Source organism: Ursus arctos, unplaced genomic scaffold (assembly GCF_023065955.2).
Source record: "Ursus arctos isolate Adak ecotype North America unplaced genomic scaffold, UrsArc2.0 scaffold_20, whole genome shotgun sequence".
Classification (NCBI taxonomy): domain Eukaryota; kingdom Metazoa; phylum Chordata; class Mammalia; order Carnivora; family Ursidae; genus Ursus; species Ursus arctos.
The window spans coordinates 39,571,396-39,577,478 of NW_026622875.1; positions in this window are offsets into that span (position 1 = coordinate 39,571,396).

The following is a 6,083-nucleotide window of genomic DNA, read 5'->3' on the forward strand; positions in this document are numbered from 1 at the left end:
CCATTCATGATAACACATTTAATCAAATTAGAAACAAAGGGAACTTCTTCAGTCTGATAGAGGCTTATATGAAAAACCTACTACTCACATCATATTTAATGTTAAACCATTAAATAATTGCTCCCTAAGATCAGGAACAAGGCAAGGATACTGACTTTCACCCCCTACATTCAACACTGAACTGGAGAGCTAGACTTCACAACTAGGCTAGAAAGGAAATAAAAGGCCCAAAGATAAGTAAAGAAGTAAAATGATCTCTATTCATAGATGACATGATTGATTAGGTAGAATATTTAAAGGAATCAACAAATCACTATTATTTACAATTATGAAGCTAATTTAGAGAGGTTACAGAATGCAAAAATCAGTTGCATTTTTCCATACTAAAAGCTAACTGTAAGCTCTTGATCCATGAGTGAGTGGGGCTAGTTGACATTTCACTTCACAATAGGTTGGTCTGTTTTTTATTGGGACACTCCAACATAAACATTTTATATCTTTGTTCTTGGGCTAGGCTAGTTGGATTCCCTGGAGGAGAGTTTTCTGATTTTCTGCCTGGAGGTTGATGGCCTGGCTGCTCGTGTTCTGAAGGTTGGGAATATCAGCATTCAATAGGCATATTTTCCCTTAGTCCTCATTTTTAGTTCAGAGGTTATACTTTCTTTTCTTTTCTTTTTTTAAATGTACAATCTCACCATTTCTTTTTTTTTTTTTAAAGATTTTGTTTATTCGAGAGAGAGAGAGAATGAGAGAGAGAGCACACATGAAAGAGCATGAGAGGGGGGAGGGTCAGAGAGAGAAGCAGACTCCCTGCTGAGTGGGGAGCCCAATGCAGGGCTCAATCCTGGGACTCCAGGATCGTGACCTGAGCCCAAGGAAGTCACCTAACCAACTGAGCCACCCAGCTGCCCCAGAGGTTATACTTTCAACAATGCCTGGCCTTCCTGTTATAAGAGCTTCCCATTTGCCCCCTCTAGAGAAAATAGTTTTAGTCTGCTAAGGTGAGAGAAGAGTTTTCATTCAGTGGCCTGCAGTGGTAGAGTGTCTGGAAGAGTAACGACTTCTTACAACACTTTTACGCAATCATTTTTATTTTCAGCCTCTCCTTCCTTCACCCTCTTCCAGAAATGTCTGTTGCTGCCAATTTCTGAGTCCTTTGAGAATTCTGTGGTGTAGATTAGGTTGGTTCTCAGTGTTCCCTGTTGCTAGCTCAGGCTTCAGTTCCTGCTAACTTGATTACACTCACCCATCTGCTTTCCAACTTAACAATATTTCACTGCTGTTCTCCCTTCTTCTGTTCTACCCATCCTTAAATGTCTTTTTAAGAAGTTCCTTTACCACCTTTCTTATAAAGTGCAGCGTAAATGCTTCATGTGAAACCGAAATAACAAGATCACTGCCTGATTTCAAGGGATGACTTGTTTTATAAGAAAATAAGTTGTATATTACTTTATGGTAAAACTTTATACTTACGTGAGAGAAGAATAATTGAGCATCTTACTTGTAGAATTTAGAGCAGCAAGCATTTTATATGGAAAAGTCCATATTGAATTTGTGTAATTATTTTCATTGAAAAAACCTTCCATAAAAAAAAATCCTAAAAGAATATCTGGTTTGCCCAACATCAATGAGGTACTTTTCATTGAATTCTACCCCTCATGTAAACCATGTATATATACCTGATATTTCCATGGTAGTTTGTAAGAAATTTGGTGTAATTGTAACCGTGGCTTTGAGGAAGTGAAAAACTACATTTTATAGATTATGCTAATTAACTCAACAAACCCTAATTAAGTGCTTACCATGAGGCAGGCACTGTTCCTGCACTGCGGTTAGAGAAGTAAACAAGATGTACAAAAATCCCTGGCCCTCTGAGGATTCCATTCTGATCAGTAGAGTTCTGGTATTAAAATGAGCATAAAGGACACCAGAAATGCTCCTTCAGCAAATTTTGTGAAATTGGGCACCTGCATCTAATCTATGGATATTTCTTGAGCTGCTATGTGTTTGACTTCTATAGTGGAGATGATTAACGAATTGGATTCTGATTTAGCTAAGTTGTTTTGCTGTTGCTGCTGTTTGCTCCTTATAATCTCCCTTTCTCAAGATGACTTGAAATGGACCTCTAAGGTATGTACAATGTAATAAAACCAAGTTAGAGCAAGTCAGAGAATTGAAGCAGAGAGAGAATATGAGTGGAAGCACAGAATAAAGTGAAGAGTGATGATAAGGTCCAAGATACATGTAGAAAAGTCCCATTCCTTGTTGGGCACAGGCCACACATGTTTTAGGATTTTTTTTTCCAGGCATCTCAAAAAAATTATCGGTTTCCATAAATTAAAGAACAAGTAAGTGATCAAGGGATATAAAAATATAGAATTTCTCCCATGAGTCTTCATGAAGGGGCCTTCATTTGGAAATGGAGCAAAGGAAATACAGCAATGAGTTCCACTGGATTATTTCTTTTACATCTTTACTACCTAGTGTCCAAATATTTTAGCACAAAGCCTAACTTAGTAAGAGTTGTGATACTAGGAGTCTAAGTTAAGAAACTTCTAGAACATCCCTATATATGTTTGTTTGAAAATCCATGAATTCTGCATTCTCCATGAAGTGATAATAAATCTACTAACATTTGCATTTCACAAAATACTTTCATATGCAGTCCCTACCAAGGCAACTTTCAGGCAGATATTATCATCATCTTCATTTTAACACTGAGAGAATCATACATATTAAATGATTTACAGAAGATCTTTTAGCCAGGGAATGAGGAACAATATTGGAAGTAAGGATTTTCAACTCTAAATCTTGTCATCGTCTTCTTCTTCTTCTTTTTTAAGGATTTTATATATTTATTTGACAGAGAGAGAGAGAACACAAGCAGGGGGAGGGGCAGAGGGAGAGGGAGAAGCAGGCTCCCCACTGAACAGGCAGCCTGATGCAGGGCTAGACCCCAGGGTCCTGGGATCATGACCTGAGCTGAAGGAAGATGCTTAACGACTGAGCCACACAGGCGCCCCTAAATCTTGTCTTCTAAATAGCATATCAATCCACTGTTTTACTGCATCTTGTTGACCCAGAAAGTGCTAACATACACAGTTGTTTTTATTCAACTTTTTAATTGAGGTACAACTTACAAACTATGAAGAACATAAAGTGCACTGAAATAAAGTGTAGAGACTGATGAAATATTCACATACAGATATGCCAATGTAACAATCATCCAAATCACTATATGGAACATTTTTAGCAGCTCAGAAGTTTTTCTTATGCCTTTCCTTGGTCAATACTTATTCTCCCACAGGTAATCAATATTCTGGCTTTTGTTATTATTTGATTAGTTTGATCAGTTCTTCATGTAAATAGATTCACATTATGTATACTCTTGTGTTTGGCTTCTTTTGCTCACTATAATGTCTATGAGATTCATTTATAATGTTGTGTGTATTATAGTTGGGTCTTGTTCTTTTATAAAAAAAATACAGCTTTAATGACATCTATTCCACATAGGATAAAATTTACCTATTTAAAGCACATAGTTCAAACAGTTTCTTGCATATTCAAACATTTATGCAACTATCACCAAAATCCAATTTTAAAACATTTTTAACACCCCCAAAAGAAATCCCACACATATTAGCAATCATCCTCATTCCTGCCTAACACCCTTCACCTTCCAAACTTTCCAAGCCCCAAGCAACCACTAAACTATTTTCCATCTCTACAGATTTGCTATCCTGGACATTTCATGGAAATGGATTCATAAAATATATGGTCCTTTGTGACTGGCTTTTTTCACTTAGCTTAATACTTTCCAGGTTCACCCTTCTTTTAGTATATATCAGTATTTCTTTCTCTTTTTTTTGCTGAATAAAATTCCATTTTATGATTATACCATATTTATTTATTATCAGTTGATGGGCACTTAGGTTGTATCCATTCTTTTTTTGTTGCTATTTTTAATAATGCTAACATTCTTGTACAAGTTTTTATGTGGACATACATTCTCATTTCTTAGGGTCTATACTTAGGGATACAATTGCTTGGTTCTTATGAATGTTCAGCATTTTGAAGAAGTGCCAAACTGTTTTCCATAGTGGCTGCACCATCATACATGCCCACCAGCAACGTATGAGTTCTGACTTCTCCCCATCCTTGCCAACACTAGTTATTGTCTGTCTTTTTGATTACAGCAGTCCTGGTGGGTGTGAGGCGGTATCTCATTGTGGTTTTGATTTACATTTTCCTAGAGATTAATGATGCTGGACCTCTTCCTTGCACTTATTGGCCATTTGTATATATTTAAAGAAATGTTTATTTGGCTCACTTACCTATTTTAAAAAATGAGTTTTTTGCTTTTTTATTGTTGAGTTATAAGTTTCTTTATGTATTCAGGATACAAGACCATTTTGGGTATACGGTTTAGGAATATTTTCTTCCATTCTGTGGGTTGTCTTTTCATTTTCTTGATAGTGTATTTGATGCACAAAATTTTTACATTTTAATGAAGTCCAATTTATTTATTTTCTTTTGCTATTGTGCTTTTGGTCTCATATCTAAGAAATCATTGCTTAATTTGAAGTCACAAACATTTACTCCGATGTTTTCTTCTAGGAATTTTAGAGCTTTAGCTATTACATTAGGATATATGATCTATACTGAGTTAATTTTGGTATATGGTATGAGGTAGAGGTCCAAATTCTCTTTTGCATGTAGATATCAAAATTCTCAGACAACATTTGTTGGAAAGACAATTCTTTTCCCATTGAATTGTCTTGGTACCCTTATCAAAAATCTATAAACATGAGAGTTTATTCCTGGATTCTCAAATCGGTTTCATTGATCTTTATGTCTTTTTTAATGTCAGTACCACATTATCTGTAGTAGGTTTTGAAATCAGGAAGTGTAAGTCCCTCAACTTTGTTGTTCTTTTTCAAGATCATTTTGGCTATTCTGAGTCCAGATTGTCAATAATTTTTTCAACAACAAAGTTGGGATTTTGATAAGGTTGACACTGAAGTTGTAGAACAACTTGGGGAGCATTTCCATCTTAACAATGTTAACTTTTCTGCACCATGAACATGGAGTATCTTTCCCTTTATTTGGATCTTATTTCATTTCTTTCAAAAACTTTTTATAGATTTTACTTTATGTGTCCTGTACTTCTTTTGTTAAATTTTATTCTTGGGTATTTTATTCCTTTGTTGTTGTTGTTGTAATAAATGAGATTGTTTCTTAATTTTATTATTGGGTTGTTCACTGCTATTGTATGGAAGTACTATTGATTTTTAAAAATCTTTACTGCCACATTGCTAAACTTGTTTGTTTTGGTTCTTTTTTACTGCAACATAATATTTCATTGTTATTCTTTGGCCTGTTGAGATATATTTAGATTTGTCTCGGTTTTTGGATATTCTGAATACACACACACATACACACACACACACACACATACTATAGTTATATGATTAGCTTTGGTAAACATTGCAAGGCAGCTTAGATTATTTGCTTTTTTCCCCATTCTTTGGGTATAGCAACTGTCAGTTCAAACTAATTTATAATGATTTCTATTTATGTGATTAATTGGTATTTATCAAAATTGAAGAAATGGAAAAGACTTCAAAAGACTGGATTTTGTGTGATGAGTGTTGAGGTGTGAGATTGATAGGAGGGTAATAAGAAGATTTGGAATAAGAGGAGGAGAATACATAGTTTAAAAAGACATATTCAATAGATTTTTTTTTCTAAAAAGCTACATAAAATTAAAAATTGAAAATATTTCTCAAAGGTGAGAAAGACTGATTTGGTGTCATTTATAGACATGATTTAAACAGGAAGAACAGGGGTGCCTGAATGGCTTAGTCCATTGAGCATCTGCCTTCAGCTCAGGTCGTGATCTCGGGGTCCTGGGATCGAGTCCTGAGTCGGCCTCCCTGATTGGTGAGGAGTCTGCTTCTCCCTCTCACACTCCCTCTGTGAGCTCTCTCTCTCTCTCTCTTTGTCAAAGAAAGAAAGGCCCTTACCTCCACCAGCCTTCCTATGCTTTACCTCTCATTTAAAATTAAAAAAATGAAATGAAA